Source organism: Ovis canadensis, chromosome 17 (assembly GCF_042477335.2).
Source record: "Ovis canadensis isolate MfBH-ARS-UI-01 breed Bighorn chromosome 17, ARS-UI_OviCan_v2, whole genome shotgun sequence".
NCBI classification, from domain to species: Eukaryota; Metazoa; Chordata; class Mammalia; order Artiodactyla; family Bovidae; genus Ovis; species Ovis canadensis.
Window position 1 is genome coordinate 18,466,840 of NC_091261.1, and position 18,483 is coordinate 18,485,322.

General features: G+C 37.5%; 1 protein-coding gene across 1 annotated transcript in view; it reads left to right on the forward strand.

The window, feature by feature from the left end:
• Positions 1 to 18,483, forward strand: part of IQCM (IQ motif containing M) — a 522,664-nt gene that overhangs the window by 36,656 nt on the left and 467,525 nt on the right. Inside the window, exon 3 of the mRNA XM_069558325.1 lies at positions 4,112 to 4,201. The gene's annotated coding sequence lies outside the window, so the exon portion shown is untranslated. The remainder of the gene's footprint in view (positions 1 to 4,111; positions 4,202 to 18,483) is intronic.

Consider the following 18,483-nt stretch of genomic DNA (forward strand, 5'->3'; position numbering starts at 1 on the left):
GGAGCCCAAAAACAAAGTCTGACACTGTTTCCACCGTTTACCTCATCTGTTTCCTATGAAGTGGTGGGACCAGATGCCATGATCTTCGTTTTCTGAATGTTGAGCTTTAAGCCAACTTTTTCACTCTCCTCCTTCACTGTCATCAAGAGGCTTTGTAGTTCCTCTTCACTTTCTGCCATAACAGTGGTGTCTATCTCTGGTAGTTTGTTATTAGTGTATAGAAATGCCACAGATTTCTGTATATTGATTTCATATCCTGTGACTTTACTGAATTCACTAATTAGTTTTGAGTCTTTTTTGGCGGAGACTTTAGGTTATCATGTCATCAACAAATAGTGGCAGTTTTCTTTCTTTCTGAAATGGATACCTTTTCTTTCTCTTCCTTTTTTTTCTTGCCTAATTGCTGGGGTGAGGAGTTCCAATACTATGTTGAATAAAAGTGATGAAAGTGGGCACCCTTGTCTTGTCTCTGATTCTAAAGGAAAAGTGTTCAGCTTTTCACTGTTGAGTATGTTGTTAGCTGTGGGTCTGTCATATATGGCCTTTATTATGTTGAGGTACATTCCCTGCATACCCACCTTGTTGAGAGGTTTTTTTTTTTTAATCTCAAATGAAAATTGAATTTTGTCAAATGTTTTTTGCATCTATTGTGATGATCATATGATTTATTGGCCTGGTTCTTTGCATGCTTTATAAGTTTTTATTGGATGTCAAACATTGTAGATCGTACCTGTTAGGTGTGTCTTGACCAAAAGTGAAAGGCCTGGTTTTGTGAAGTTTGGGGGCCAAATTCAGCCCCTGGCCTGGTTTTGTGAAGTTTGGGGGTTAAGGCTGGTTTTTACATTGTTAAAGGGTTGTAAAAGAAACAAAGAAGTACAAACACAATAGAGATTGCATGTGGCCCACGAAGCCTACATATTTACTTACTGGTTATCTACCAAAAATTTTATTTAAAAATTCCTTAAAGATTTAAAGTTAGTAAAATTTCAATTCTGGTTTCCTCGGTGTGTATGCCCAGCAGTGGGATTGCTGGGTCATAAGGTAGTTCTATTTGCAATTTTTTAAGGAATCTCCACACTGTTCTCCATAGTGGCTGTACTAGTTTGCATTCCCACCAACAGTGTAGGAGGGTTCCCTTTTCTCCACACCCTCTCCAGCATTTATTGCTTGCAGATTTTTGGATCGCAGCCATTCTGACTGGTGTGAAGTGGTACCTCATTGTGGTTTTGATTTGCATTTCTCTAATAATGAGTGATGTTGAGCATCTTTTCATGTGTTTGTTAGCCATCCGTGTGTCTTCTTTGGAGAAATGTCTATTTAGTTCTTTGGCCCATTTTTTGATAGGGTCGTTTATTTTTCTGGAGTTGAGCTGCAGAAGTTGCTTGTATATTTTTGAGATTAGTTGTTTGTCAGTTGCTTCATTAGCTATTATTTTCTCCCATTCAGAAGGCTGTCTTTTCACCTTGCTTATATTTTCCTTTGTTGTGCAGAAGCTTTTAATTTTAATTAGATCCCATTTGTTTATTTTTGCTTTTATTTCCAGCATTCTGGGAGGTGGATCATAGAGGATCCTGCTGTGATTTATGTCTGAGAGTGTTTTGCCTATGTTCTCCTCTAGGAGTTTTATAGTTTCTGATCTTACATTTAGATCTTTAATCCATTTTGAGTTTATTTTTGTGTGCGGTGTTAGAAAGTGATCTAGTTTCATTCTTTTACAAGTGGTTGACCAGTTTTCCCAGCACCACTTGTTAAAGAGATTGTCTTTACTCCATTGTATATTCTTGCCTCCTTTGTCAAAGATAAGGTGTCCATATGTGTGTGGATTTATCTCTGGGCTTTCTATTTTGTTCCATTGATCTATATGTCTGTCTTTGTGCCAGTACCATACTGTCTTGATGACTGTGGCTTTGTAGTAGAGCCTGAAGTCAGGCAAGTTGATTCCTCCAGTTCCATTCTTCTTTCTCAAGATTGCTTTGGCTATTCGAGGTTTTTTGTATTTCCATACAAATCTTGAAATTATTTGTTCTAGTTCTGTGAAAAATGTGGCTGGTAGCTTGATAGGGATTGCATTGAATTTGTAAATTGCTTTGGGTAGTATACTCATTTTCACTATATTGATTCTTCCAATCCATGAATTAAGTTGTTTGGGTAATGAAAAAATTTCATGTGTCTGTTTTTGAGATAATGTAAGTTTCTTCCCTGATGTGAATTATGAGGAAATAATTATTCTTTTCCTTCTAACCATCTCTCTCTCTGTTGTCAAAACCTGGCCTCTATTCACTGGTGCTGAATAGAAGCGTGGACACAGGTGGGTGAAGTAGAAAAGAGTAGCTTTTATTGCTTTTGCAGGCAGAGGGGTTAATGCCCTGAAGACTGACTCACCCTGGAGAGGGTAGTGAGGAGTTTTAGAGTGTAGCAGAGCTTGAGGAGCAGGACGTGATCAGCTCCTGGATAATTTCTAGGATTGATTGGCATCCAGGTGAGCTTTCAAGCATCATTAACCTTCTGGTTTTGACCAGTTGAGGGTCTTCTTTTGGTCAGCAGTTTTCATCTTCATTTGGTCAGCAGTTTTACAGTCTGCTTCCTGTAAAAACAACTTAGAAATATGTGTCAGGCCTGTATCTATATCTTTCAGGGAACTGGAAATTTGATGATTCTGTTATGAGGCAGAAGTACTGTCTAAATTTTTACAAGTTCCCCAACCCAACAGCTAATCTTGGTTTTTTGGGAAACATCTTCACATTTCCCAATCATTAACTCTTGAGTCAGCATTTTACTTCAAAAGACCAGGACAGACACAGGGGCTTATAAATGGCTTCATGTCCACCAATCTTTCAGCTTTGTTGGTTATATTATTTTTCTTTGTTAAGGTTTGAAAACATTCAAATCATATTTTCTAACAAATAACTGTCATTGTTTAAATAGATATATTTAAATTGATTCAGTGCCCACCAACACTTACTCTATTCATCCTTTCTTTTTTCATTTTTGATCCCTTATTTCATCTATTTCTTGACTGTAAGATTTCACTTTTCATAAAGCTATAGTGGGAAGTATATTTCTTATGATTTTGTGAGATTAATAAAGTCAGTTGCCCGAATCTCAGAGAAAAAGATGAATGAGTGTAAATCCTTAGGCCATACTCTCTTTCCCTTAGAACATTTTAGTCATTGCTCCATTGTTTCTTGGAAGTTGCTGTGAAGAAGTATGAAGTTAGCTTAATTCCCACAATTGGAAAAATTATGTTATTTTCCCACGTGAATAATGTGGAATTGGGAAATTATTTATAAGAGCCCTGAATGTTTTTTTCCTGTTCCACTTGTTAGGTAAAGTTTGTCTTTATAAATTATTTTATTTACTCTTCATTATATTAACTTCTCTCTAATTTCATCAATATCTTTGTGATTTGCTTGGATTTATTCATTAATTTATCTATCCATATATTCATTTGTATATTCAACAAATTTTTCTGATACATAGGTTAATAACAGTTAACAAAACAAAGTCATTGCCCCCTTGCACTTACATTCTGGTGCAGGGAGAAATACAATAAGCAGATAAATCAATAAATATGTATCAGGTGATGCAATGTGAGTGCTGTGGAGAAAGTAAAGCAGTCAGATATTAGCAGTGGGTGTTGAGCTGGGTTAGGAATTCCTTTTGTTTTCAGGGAAGGTGTTGCATATTTTTTTTTAACACTGAAGTATAGTTGATTTACAGTGTTGTGCCAACCTCTGCTGTAAAGTGACTCAGTTAAATAGATACCCGAAGAAGTGAGCTGTGAGCTAAGTAGAAATCTGGGAATAGCATTCCAGGCAGAATGTTTGAGGGCCTTGAGCTAGTGGCAGTTTTCTCATATTTGATGAACTTATAGGCCATTATGCAGTAACAAAAATGGAGGAAGATGAGGTTAGAGGGAGTAGCAAGGGCCCAAATTGTAGAAATGACTTGGGATTTCATTCTTAAGAAAGGAAACCACTGGAAGGTATATTAGTTTCCTGCTGTGTAACAAATTATCACCAATTCAGTGGCTGAAAATGACACACAAATCAACATCTTGCTTTATGTGGGCCAGGATTCTGTCATGACTTGAATCTATTTTGTATTTCAGGATCTCAGAAAACTTCATTCACTCTATTGGCCAGGTTGCATTCTCAACTGGAGGCTTGACTGGGAAGAATCCACTTTCAAGCTGATTCAGGTTGTTGCCAGAATCCATTTTCTTGTGTTTAAATAACTGAAGAGCCCACTTTCTCCTGATTATTCACTAGTGATGGCCTCAGGTCCTAGAGGCAGCCTAAAGTCCCTGGAGTCCTTGAGGTTACTGCAATTCTTTGCCCTATAGGCTTCTCCATATGGCTGCTCATTCATCAAACTCACAAGGAGAGTCCCATACACCTGTTACAGGCAGAAAAGATGAAAGAGCTCAGGGGATAAATCTCAACACAGCAATAAAATGACATTTCCTTTAACGTTACTAGCAGTCTTTAAAGGCATGACATGTGAATCTCATTGATAAATCAACTAGTTTTTATGAGTTTTATAGGACCTGTTATTTTTATTTAGAAAAAAGATTTTAAAGTCTGAAAGAGAGGCATATAAAACAGATTGTATCAATTTATTAGGGAGCTAATATTGAACGGGACAGTCTCCATAAAAATCACATGCATTTCTTTTTATCATGGGCATTTATAATTTTATTTTTTTTTGCTTGTCTGAGTTAGATGATCTGATACTGGATGTCAGTAGTTATGAATTTTTGAAAACTACAGAGACAAATATGCAAATTTAAAAAATGTCCCAAAAAATGTCCAAGAATTTGCTGCCAGTGGCTTGAAGAATGCGGTAGAATTTTGTCTTAGAGGTAGTGCCTTTATCCTCCAGGGCTTCCCTAATAACTCAGCAGATAAAAAATCCACCTGTAATGCAGGAGACAAAGGATATGTGGGTTTGATCCCTGGGTCAGGAAGATCCCCTGGAGGAGGGCATGGCAACCCACTGCACTACCCTTGCCTGGGAAATCCCACAGACAGGAGCTGGTGGGCCACAGTCCAAAGGGATGGACATGAATGAGCAACTAAGCGTTCTTTGTCCTCAAAGGGAAGATTTTAGTAAATTCCGTTACTCATAGATATTCAAAGTATGATGCTAAATATTCTGTTCAAGATGGTAAATACCTGAAGTAACCAGGACAGAAGTCTATGCACAGAATGAGAAGTGGTCTAGAGGAGGCTGTGCTTGGTAGCAAGGGGGAACTTATTGATGAACACGGAAAAATTATACAATTTAAAAATGTTTACCTTGTATCTAGCTATCTTTCAAAAGTCTAGTCATTATCACTAGTATTGTACAATCTTATTAGCAAAAGAGGTATCCTTATATCTTATCCAGTACATTTTAAAAAACTTTTTATTTTATATTGGAGTATAGCTGATTAAGAATGTAATAGTTTCAGGTGGACAGCAAAAGGACTCAGCCAACATATACATGTTTCCTTTCTCCCCCAGTCTCCCCTCCCATCCAAGCTGCCACATAACACTGAGCAGAGTTGCCTGTGCTGTGCAGTAGGATCTCGTTGGTTATCCACTTTAAATATAGCAGTGTATACGCATCTGTCCCAAATTCCCTAACTGTCCCTTTCCCCCATCCTTCCTCCTGGTAACCATAAGTTTGTTCTTATTCAGTATTTATTTCTTCCAGCTTTCAAGACAATTCTGAATGGTGATGAAGCCATCCCCCTTATATTCTGATTTTACTTGAAATTGTTTTAGTTCTTACTTTTCACTTTCTGAACCTTAGTTTTTCCACCTAAAAGTGGGGATAGTGTTGTGTTATTTATCTCATAGTTTTGTTTTCAGGAAAAAAATAAAATAAGATTTTCTGGAAATCACTTAATAAACCTCAAAACATTGTATACATAGTTAGGGGGACTAAATGTCCTAACTTTCCTGGGACAGACTTGTTTGTGCCTGTTATCCTGGCTTAATTTTTAAAGACCACCTCTCTTTCACTCTCAGAAGTGTCATAGCTTGAATAATAGATTTGTCACACAAATATAATGTTCTCTTTATACTCTCATCCAAGGAAGGTTGAAAACTGACTCAGGACAGGGATAGTTATCCATCTTCATGTCATATATAATACCTAGCCCGTTGCCTTTTATTTAACGTGCTCTTAACCCTTGAGTTAATGAATATTTTGAAAATAGGTATTTAAGCATGGAATAGTGTTTCATTACAAACATCTTTATCTTGACTTAAAATAGGTTCAGTGGGAGGAACTTAAAACTATATAATATACAACGTTTTTCAACTTTTAGGCTTCCCTGGTGGCTCAGATGGTAAAGAATCTGCCTACAATGCAGGAGACCCGGGTTTGATCCCTGGGTTGGGAAGATCCTCTGTAGAATGAAATGGCAACCCACTCCAGTATTCTTGCCTGGAGAATCCCATGGACAGAGGAGCCTGGCGGGCTACAGTCCATGGGGTCACAAAGAGTTGGACACGACTGAGTGACTAACTCATTCAATTTGTGCAAAAAAAGTATAATTTAAGAGATGTACAAGCAATTAATTAGAACATATGCACTTTAGAATCATGAATTTGGTTAAAATTGAAACGCATGGTGAGTCTCTGACCTATGCTGATAAATAAAACTGAAAACGTTATAAGATCAAAAATGAAGAGATTATGGTTTTATCTCAGACTCTTTAGTTTTAGTAGTTTTGGGGATCCTTTTCCTGGTTGTCTCTTTGTCAGCAGATTTAAGACTCTGCTGAACTGTCAATATATTACTTGCTGAGTTGTTATAAGCTTTCCCTTTTAGATCTTTAAACATTTTAGGCATTAACTTCTTTGACTGGTGTAGAAATATGTTCTGGGTCATATCTTGTGACCTTTGTTTTTGAAGAAGCAACATTAAGATCCTAATTTCAGAGAAGATTTTGCATTTACTCATTTCAGGAACATGGGTAAAACCAAAAGATCTATAGTTTAGATGCTTTGAGTTTAGGGGTAGAATGTAGGAGGGTAATTTATCTTTTAAATATTTGATAGAAAGGAAGAATAATCCAAAGTGAAAGATTTGAATTGCTGCATTGCCAAAGTAACTTCTTAGATTTTTTTTGTTTTTGAGCAAAAAGAACCCAAGAAAAATATTGGCTTATTTCCAGGATCATTAAGTGGTAATAAAGTAGTCAAACCCATGAAGCTGTCCAGTAATGTGGAAGTGATTAGTTGATGGTGAGAAAATGAATGTCTCCTCATTATTGTAGCATCTTAATTTGGTAAATTTAAAAAAATTAAAAATTCTAACCTTGCATATATATATATATATATATATACACACACACACACAAATATATATATATATATATATACTTTCCTCTTGGGAAAGAGAAAATAGGAGGTGTTTTATTTAATTTCTCTGAAAGTAATTTTTTTAAGGAAATAGAGAATTTAATTTCATTGTAAGACTTGTCACTTCTTCAGGTTTGTTAGTTGAGGTAACATATCTTACAGAGTTAGGCAGATTGTCCAGCTAATTATATGCTTGCTATATTTGAACAAAACTAAGGAGAAAAACTGCTTAAATGCCTCTTACATTTTTCAAACAATCACTTTCTAGGTATGACAAGAAAAATGCTCGTTATTCTTAAAATTGCTTTTATAGTTTCAGTAGCATTAAAACAATATATCCTATGACATTCAGGAAAACCTGATACAAATACAATGATTGATTTTTTCAGAAAACAGATGTGAAGTGGAACATCTGCATATTCTCCCTCGTTTTCACAAACATAAAAGTATAAGAAAATTGGACAAAATGAACCCAAGAAGCAAATTATTAAAAACAGAAAGTATTGATAGAATGATTATAAGGGGTGGGGATAGGGGAGGTATGGAGATTCCTTAAAAAATTGCAAATAGAACTACCTTATGACCCAGCAATCCCACTGCTGGGCATACACACCGAGGAAACCAGAATTGAAAGAGACACATGTACCCCAATGTTCATTGCAGCACTGTTTATAATAGCCAGGACATGGAAACAACCTAGATGTCCATCAGCAGATGAATGGATAAGAAAGCTGTGGTACATATACACAATGGAGTATTACTCAGCCGTTAAAAAGAATTCATTTGAATCAGTTCTGATGAGATGGATGAAACTGGAGCCGATTATACAGAGTGAAGTAAGCCAGAAAGAAAAACACCAATACAGTATACTAACACATATATATGGAATTTAGGAAGATGGCAATGACGACCCTGTATGCAAGACAGGGAAAGAGACACAGATGTGTATAACGGACTTTTGGACTCAGAGGGAGAGGGAGAGGGTGGGATGATTTGGGAGAATGACATTCTAACATGTATACTATCATGTAAGAATTGAATTGCCAGTCTATGTCTGACGCAGGATGCAGCATGCTTGGGGCTGGTGCATGGGGATGACCCAGAAAGATGTTCTGGGGAGGGAGGTGGGAGGGGGGTTCATGTTTGGGAATGCATGTAAGAATTAAAGATTTTAAAATTTAAAAAATAAAAAACTAAAAATTAAAAAAAAAAAATAGAGAGTTGTTTAATGGGTATAGATTTCAGTTCTGCAACATGGAAAATTTCTGGAGATCTGTTTTGCAACAATGAGAATACGCTTTATACTACTGAACTGTACACTTAAAAATGGTAAGGATGGTAAACTTGATGTTATGTTTTTTACTGGAGTTGTAATAATAATAGAAGTAAAGTCTTACTTCATCATTGTAGTCTATTTTCTGTAAATAAACTTTCTGGGTGAAGAAGTCACTTGAAATCTACAGTAATGAATCCTAGAGATATTTATGATCCATCCTCTTAGAATGACTATCATTTACCTTAGAAGTCATGGTTAACACTTTCACTTTTCACTTTAGAGATCATGATAGAGCAGGACAGAAGATAAAAGGGTCTGTCATTTGCAACATGTTTATTAAGTTGTGATAAAATCAGAACTCTCGAGTTAGGCTAGATGAGCTCAGTACTATCATGTCATTATTGTTACAGATTTGGCACTTAAGAGAAGTCGAGATGACAATTATATTCTAAATTATTGATTGTATGTTTAGTTAACAAACAGAAAGCAGCTAATGCATGGGAAATAGATAATAGGGATAAATAGTTGAGGGAGCACACTCAGAATACTAATTTACTGCTTTGGCAATGATGTGGGGCTTCCTGGCCTTCCCAGGTGGCTCAGTTGGTAAAGAATCCACCTGCAAACAGGAGATGCAGGTTTGATCCCTGGGTTGGGAAGATCCCCTGGAGAAGGAAGTAGCACCCCACTCCAGTATTCTTGCCTGGAAAATTCCATGGACAGAGGAGCTTGGTGGGCTACAGTCCACAGGGTCACAAAGAGTCAGATGTGACTGACCACACACACACACATTAAATGCTTGCATGCAATCTCTCATTTTAGCTTTTTCTATGCACAAGAGTCAACACATTTGAATGAATCCCTCTCCACCCCTCCACCTCTAGTGGGAATAGTGAAGTGGCTGAGAATAATTACTCCCTGACTATTAAATGACAGAACATCAGCTTTATCTTACAGTCTGATGTAAAACTAGGTGTGAGCAATGTGGATCATTAACCTTATATACCATGCTGGATTTGGAGGGATCATTAGAGAATAGTCAGTCTAAGTACTCATCTGATACCTAGCCTCTCCAAAACCAGATTAAGAAGGGTACTTTTACAAACAACAGCAGATTCCTAAATGGTTGTCATGTAAGAGTTTTGGCCAGTAACAGCAGTTCTCAAATGGTTAGGAAGGGGGAACTCACTGCCTGATGAGAGCTCCCATTTCTTCATATGTTAGCTCTGTCCGTTAGCTGCTTCTTCATCAGATGATGCAGAACCTTTGTCTGCTTAACTTTTCACTTCTTTTGAAAGCAGTGTGGGTATGTTTAAATCTTCATATAGCAGTCATATTTTTTAAATGTTAGTTGTTATCCTTTAAATATGTTCCATTTAAAAAATGTTTATTTTTAAAAAGTTAAAAAAAGAATCAAAGATTAAGATTGAAAATATTACCTCTTACTGAATTCTAAAGATGCATAAAAGTGTTTTGTAGTACCAGTTGAGTTTCTTGTTAGTTGTTTTAGGGAAACCACTGTCTGAAACTGCCTACCCTGGCTAGGCTTCACGATAGTCATTTGCAAGAGTTAGCTTACAATAGGAGGCCCTGGTAAGGAATGTGGAACTAACAAGCTACCACCAACGGGAACAATTTGGGAAAGGTCAAAAGGAAAGAGGAGACATCAGTCCACACGTCCTACCAACTTCCCAGAATCCTCCTTGCTGGCATCCATCTTGGCTGAGTGATGAACATGCCACCAGGAAGGACCCTGAGTCAGAATGATTGGCCAGAGACAACCTGGAAACCAACCCCATCACTATAAAACCTGGCGCATGGCAGAACAGTTCTCCTGGGTTCCCTTACCCTGCTGCTCTCCCTGGGCACCACTTCCCAATAAAGTCTCTTGCTTCGTTAAAAAAATAAAAATAAAAAATAAAATGCTCACAGTGTAATACTCAAGGTGACAATGGGGTATTTTAAATTTAAATAAGACCACTGTGAACTGAAAAAAAAAAAGCACAATGTGAGAGTTGTGAGTTAAGTTTTATTTGGGGAAAAATAAGGACTATAGCCAGGGAGACAGCCTCAGGTAGCTCTGGAGAACTGCTCCAAACAGGAAGAAAGGAGGTCAGTACATATGTGGTTTTAGTGAAATGGGATCCGTGCAATCATGCACAGATTTTGACAGAGGCTTTCTGTTAGTCACAAGAAGGTTGCTGCTAGTCATGAGGAGCAGATGTCTCTGTTAATGATTTTAGTGCTTTTGTAGATAGGAGATGCAATAAATTGGGCTCATAAAATCTTCTCCTAAAAATGTCTAACTCCTTGAAGGTCTGTTCTGCCAGTTTTTCCCCAGAGCACAGAGTGCTTCATTCCTGATCTCCACTCTGAAGTCGTTTCAAAGAGTACTGAAGGTCAGAGACTGCAGTGGCTACTTCATTCTTCTAGAACTAGGTGGCTGCTGCTGCTTCTAAGTTGCTTTAGTCGTGTCCGACTCTGTGCGACCCCACAGACGGCAGCCTACTAGATGGCAAGCAAAGATTTTTAGTTGCTACCACTTCCCAGGTGGCTCAATGGTAAAGAATCCACCTGCCAATGCAGGAGATGCACGTTCAATCCCTGGGTTGGGAAGATCCCCTGGAGGAGAAAGGACAACCCACTCCAGTATTCTTACCTGGAAATTTCCATGTATAGAGAATTCTGGCAGGCTGCAGTCCCTGGGCTTGCAGAGTTGGACACAAATGAGTGACTGAGCACATGTGCACACTGTATACTAGTTCAATTTTAGAGAGTTTTCCTCTTTGAATTACTATTTGATTTAGTAATACCTGAAAAGAATGTCAGGCAGAGAAAATAACTTATGTTATTAACCAATGTTGACTTGTTTTTAAAGATGCTTCTTACTTTTGTGCTTTCATAGTAATGTTTATTTTTTGCTAATTATAAATGTGACACATTAGTAAAGAAAAATTTAAAAATATAGCAAAATTTGAAGAAAAAATAATAATCATTATCCAGTGATAATCACTTATCATTTTGTATGTTTCTATTTTTTTCTGAAGGTATGCATGTGTTTATATATGAGATATATGTAATTGAGTGGGGCTTTTACTGTACATACATTTTGTACTTTACTTTTTTAATGTTGAAATTATGTTCTTAACTTTTCTCAGTCATCTATTTTCAGAAACATTTAAGCACTGCATTACATCCCATTTATTTGTGTATTGTGCTTAGTCACTCAGTCATGTCCAACTCTTTGCAACCCTGTGGACTGAAGCCTACTAGGTTTCTCTGCCCATGGAATTCTCCAGGCAAGAATAATGGAGTGTGTTGCCATTTCCTACTCCAGGGCTTCCAAACCCAGGGACTGAACCCTAGTCTCTTGTGTCTCCTGTGGTGGCAGGTGGATTCTTTACCACTAATGCCACCTGGAAAGCCCATTTGTTTATGATCCATTACTTATTCAACGATTCTATTGTTGGCCTTTAAGTTGTTTACATTTGTGACTATGAATAACCCCATAATGGACATATTTACATACAGATGTATATTTCTGTATCTGTGATTATTTCCTTTGAATAGATTTCTTAAAGAATTGTTAGATCAAAAGATACAAACATTTCTCAGGTCTCAGAGTAATCTCTCTAAAAGATAGGGTGACCATATAGTTGATCAACCAAACCACTTTCATCAGAACAGATGCTAAGATAGACAGAACTGGCACAATAGATACAAACAAATACTTAGCCAGTTGAAAAAGGATGTAGGGTCAGTCGTCCTATTATACTAAAAGAAAATATGACTATTTCCTTTTAAATTCCTCTGATGTTACCCTATTAGAATAAGAAAAATCCCTTGCGTGACTGATTTTTAATAAAGGTAATAACAGTATACCTATTGTCATAACAACTCATTATCAAGCACAAGAATTTATGCTTTTTATTCATCAGAATTCTGCTTGTGAGTGAATGTGAATCTAGAAATGCTAGAAATCACACACACAATTTAGGACTGACAGTGTAATTCCATTATAAAATTATAAAGAGATCTAAACATAACACATTTTAAAAGTATTACTATCAAACCTGAACCAAGTAACCAGCCAAGTAATAAAGAAGGATGAAGGAAATTTATTAGTCTATAAGTCTTGTCTCCCAAATAAGAGAAAGAAGTTCCACTCTACAGTGGACTATTTTGAAGAGATAACTTTCACAATGCAAAGGAGTGAATTAATTAGCTTGTAAGAGAGGAAATTTTAAGACGCAGTATGACATTTAAGTGTGACACAACTATTTCAAGGCAGTCTTTGTCTTTAGCCTTTGTTCATTTGCCTTCACTTTATTGTACTTGCATCATGTGCAAGTAAGGCATTGTGTTTGACAGGGTAGATATTTAAATGATAATTTTAAGACAATAAGTAAGTAGGACATTAAAAAAAACTGCATATTTCAAAGTGGTTACCAAGACGGTTCTTGGCACACAGTGATATTCAGTGTGTTTAGCAGCTTACTTGGGTCTTCTGCATAGTCACTCGAGTTGTGTCCAACTCTTTGTGACTCCGTGGGCTGCAGCCCTCCAGGCTCCTCTGTCCAGGGGATTTTCCAGGCAAGAATACTGGAGTAAATTGCCATTTCCTCCTCCAGGGGATTTTCCTGACCCAGGAAAAATCTGCATCTCCTGTGTCTCCTGCATTGGGCAGGCAGATTCTTTACCACTGAGTCACCTGGGAAGCCCTGGGTCATCTGATAAAAAAATGTGTTCTTCTTAGGAAACATATAATTATTTGTTGTATGCACTGTTATTCTAATTTTAATTGAGTTGTGGGATTCTTTTATTATTTAAAATATATAGGAACTTTTCTGGTGTTGAGCCTTTAAGACTGCATTCCAATGCAGGGGCTTGCAGATAAAATCTCTGGTTGAGGAGTTAAGATCCTGCATTCCTGGCAACCAGAAAGATCAAAACATAAAGAAGAAACAATATTGTAATAAATTCAATAAAGACTTAAAACCTTTAAAATATATATATAAAGAAAAAATTTAATTATCAAATTAGAGATATTCTAGGAAGCACTAGACAGTAAAGGCAATTGTCCTTTTCCAATCTGGATGATTTTCATTTCATTTTTCTTGCCTTGCTGCTGATATTAGGGGAAAAATTTCAGTCTTCTGCCATTAAATATGGTGCACCCTATAGAGTCTTCATATATGCTCTGTATCAGGTCAAGGAAACACTCTTCTACTCATAGCCTGATGATAATTTATTATTATTATTATTGAGAATAGATGTTGGATTTTGTTTAAAAATTATTCTGAATTTGTTAAAAAGATCAATTTCTTTCTCTTTTTGTTTGTTAGTATGGGGAAATACATTTCCTGATATATGATTGTTAAGCTAATCATGCATTACTGGGACAAGCCTCACTTAGTCATTATGTGTTATCCTTTTTGTATATTCAGTTCAGTTCAGTCACTAGGTCGTGTCCGACTCTTTGCAAGCCCATGAATCGCAGCATGCCAGGCCTCCCTGTCCATCACCAACACCCAGAATTTACCCAAACTCATGTCCATTGAGTCAATGACACCATCCAATCATCTCATCCTCTGTTGTCCCCTTCTCCTGCCCCCAATCCCTCCTAGCATCAAGGTTTTTTCAAATGAGTCAGCTCTTTGCAGCAGGTGGCCAAAATATTGGAGTTTCAGCTTCAACATCAGTCCTTTCAATGAACACCCAGGATTGATCTCTTTTGGGATGGAATGGTTGGGTCTCCTTGCAGTCCAAGTGACTCTAAGAGTCTTAAGAGTCTTCTCCAACACCACAGTTCAAAAGCATCACTTCTTTGGTGCTCAGCTTTCTTTAGAGTCCAACTCTCACATCCATACATGACTACTGGAAAAACCATACCCTTGACTAGATGGACCTTTGTTGGCAAAGTGATGTCTCTGCTTTTGAATATGCTATCTAGGTTGGTCATAACTTTCCTTCCAAGGAGTAAGCACCTTTTAATTTCATGGCTGCAGTCACCATCTGCAGTGATTTTGGAGCCCCCCAAAATAAAGTCGGACACTTTTTCCACTGTTTCCCCATCTATTTGCCATGAAGTGATGGGACCAGATGCCATGATCTTCGTTTTCTGAATGTTGAGTTTTAAGCCCACTTTTTCACTCTTCTTTTTCACTTTCATCAAGAAGCTTTTTAGTTCCTCTTCACTTTCTGCCATAAGGGTGGTATCATCTGCATATCTGAGGTTATTGATATTTCTCTCAGCAATTTTGATTCCAGCTTGTGCTTCTTGCAGCCCAGCATTTCTCATGATGTACTCTGCATAGAAGTTAAATAAGCAGGGTGACAATATACAGCCTTGACGTACTCCGTTTCCTATTTGGAACCAGTCTGTTGTTTCATGTCCAGTTCTAACTGTTGCTTCCTGACCTGCATTTAGGTTTCTCAAGAGGCAGGTCAGGTGGTCTGGTATTTCCACCTCTTTCAGAATTTCCACAGTTTATTGTGATCCACACAGTCAAAGTCTTTGGCATAGTCAATAAAGCAGAAGTAGATGTTTTTCTGGAACTCTCTTGCTCTTTCGATGATCCAGCGGATGTTGGCAATTTGATCTCTGGTTCCTCTGCCTTTTCTAAAACCAGCTTGAACATCTAGAAGTTCACGGTTCACGTATTGCTGAAGCCTGGCTTGGAGAATTTTGAGCATTACTTTGCTACTGTGTGAGATGAGTGCAATTGTGCGGTAGTTTGAGCATTCTTTGGCATTTCCTTTCTTTGGGACTGGAATGAAAACTGACCTTTTCCAGTCTTGTGGCCACTGCTGAGTTGTCCAAATTTGCTGGCATATTGAGTGCAGCCCTTTCACAGCATCATCTTTCAGGATTTGAAATAGCTCCACTGGAATGCCATCACCTCCACTAGCTTTGTTCGTAGTGATGCTTCCTAAGGCCCACTTGACTTTTCATTCAAGGATGTCTGGCTCTAGGTGAGTGATCACACTATCATGGGTATCTTGGTCATGAAGATCTTTTTTATACAGTTCTTCAGTATATTCTTGCCACCTCTTCTTAATATCTTCTGCTTCTGCAGGTCCATACCGTTTCTGTCCTTTATTGAGCCCATCTTTGCATAAAATTTTCGCTAGGTATCTCTAATTTTCTTGAAGAGATCTCTAGTCTTTCCCATTCTATTGTTTTCCTCTATTTCTTTGCACTGATCACTGAGGAAGCCTTTCTTATCTCTCCTTGCTATTCTTCGGGACTCTGCATTCAAATGCATATATATTTCCTTTTCTTCTTTGCTTTTTGCTTCTCTTCTTTTCATAGCTATTTGTAAGGCCTCCTCAGACAGCCATTTTGTTTTGTTGCATTTCTTTTTCTTGGGGATGGTTTTTATCCCTGTCTCATGTACAATGTCACAAACCTCTGTCCATAGTTCATCAGGCACTCTGTCTATCAGATCTAGTCCCTTAAATCTATTTTGTATATTATTGGATGTTATTTCCTAGTATTAAATAGAGGGTTTTTGCATTTGTGTTCATGAGGAATATTATTTGTTTTTTTATTTTGTTTTCCTTATAATGGATTTGTCTGGTTTTGTCTTCATGCTTGCCTCATAGAAGGAGTGAGCAGTCTTTTTGTCCTTTTCTTTTTCTTCTTTTTTTTAAGTTTTACTTTACAGTACTTCTGGGAGAGCTTGTGTAGAATTGGTTTATCTTCCTTAAATATTTGTTAGAATTCAACAGTGAGGCCATTGGGCCTGGAATTTTCTTTGTGGAAAAATTTAAATTATATATCACTTTCTAAAATAGATATGTAGCTATACAGGTAACTCTTCTTCAGTGACCCTGCAAGTTTGTGTCTTTCAAGGATACCATTTTTTCTGAGTGAATTTATGGTCTTAAAGTTGTTGAAATAGACCTTTATTATTTTACTTCCTATAAAATATGTAGTGATGACACCCTTTCTTAATTGATATTTGCAATTTGTATCTTCACACTCCTTTTCCCATAAGTCTGGCTAGTGGTTCATTAATTTTCTTGATTTTTTTTTAAAGGACTAGCTTTTAAGTTTATTGAATTAAAATTTTTTCTTTTGTGATTTCTGCCCTACTCTTATATTTTTTTTATTTTGCTTACTTTAGCTTTAATTGAGTATTTCTTTATTCTGTGAGTGTCAATTATTCAAGTTGCTTGATAGTATTATGTAAGGTGCCTATATCTTTACAGACTTTCTGCACACTGTGTCTATCAATTATTAAGAGATGTTGAAGTCTCCAGCTATAATTTGTAATTCTGTCAGGGTTTTGCTTTTTTAGTTTCGTTTCAGTTCAGTTCAGTTGCTCAGTCGTGTCCGACTCTTTGTGACCCCATGAATTGGAGCACGCCAGGCCTCCCGGTGTTCACTCAGACTCACGTCCATCGAGTGAGTGATGCCATCCACCCATCTCATCCTCTGTCATCCCCTTCTCCTCCTGCCCCCAATCCCTCCCAGCATCAGAGTCTTTTCCATTGAGTCAACTCTTTGCATGAGGTGGCCAAAGTACTGGAGTTTCAGCTTTAGCATCATTCCTTCCAAAGAAATCCCAGGGCTGATCTCCTTCAGAATGGACTGGTTGGATCTCCTTGCAGTCCAAGGGACTCTCAAGAGTCTTCTCCAACACCACAGTTCAAAAGCATCAATTCTTCGGTGCTCAGCCTTCTTCACAGTCCAAATCTCACATCCATAAATGACCACAGGAAAAACCTTAGCCTTGCCTAGACGGATCTTAGTCGGCAAAGTAATGTCTATGCTTTTGAATATGCTATCTAGGTTGGTCATAACTTCTTCCAAGGAGTAAGCGTCTTTTAATTTCATCACTGCAGTCACCATCTGCAGTGATTTTGGAGCCCCAAAAAATAAAGTCTGAAACTTTTTGCACTGTTTCCCCATCTATTTCCCATGAAGTGATGGGACCGGATGCAGTTATGTAATTAGGTACATAAAAATCGAGGATTGTTATGTCCTCCTAAATGAGTTGTCCTCTTTCTAATTATGAAGTGTTCTACTCTATCCCTTGTATATTCTTTGTTTTGAAATCTAGTTTATTAATATTAGTATAACCATTTTAGGTTTTTTGTATTTTTGATTAAAATCAGTTCATTTCAGTCATTTTGTCGTGTTCAACACTTTACGACCCCATGGACTGCAGCATGCTAGGTTTCCCTGTCCATCACCAAGTCCTGGAGCCTACTCAAACTCCTGTCCATTGAGACGGTGATGTCATCTAACCATCTCATCCTCTATCATCCCCTTCTCCCACCTTCAATCTTTCCCAGCATCAGGGTCTTTTCCAATGAGTCAGTTCTTTACATCAGGTAGCCAAAGTACTGGAGTTTCAGCTTCAACATCAGTCCTTCCAATGATTATTCAGGACTGATTTCCTTTAAGAGTGACTGCTTTGATCTCCTTGCAATCCAAGGGACTCTCAAGAGCCTTCTCCAACACCACAGTTTAAAAGCATCGATTCTTTGGTGCTCAACTTTCTTTACAGTCCAACTCTCATATCCATATATGACTACTGGAAAAGCCTTATCTTTGACTAGAACTGTGAACTTCCAGATGTTCAAGCTGGTTTTAGAAAAGCAGAGGAATCAGAGATCAAATTGCCAACATCCGCTGATCATGGAAAAAGCAAGAGAGTTCCAGAAAAACATCTACTTCTGCTTTATTGACTATGCCAAAGACTTTGACTGTGTGGATCACAATAACTGTGGAAAAATCTGAAAGAGATGGGAATACCAGACCACCTAACCTGCCTCTTGAGAAACCTATATGCAGGTCAGGAAGCAACAGTTAGAACTGGACATGGAACCACAGAC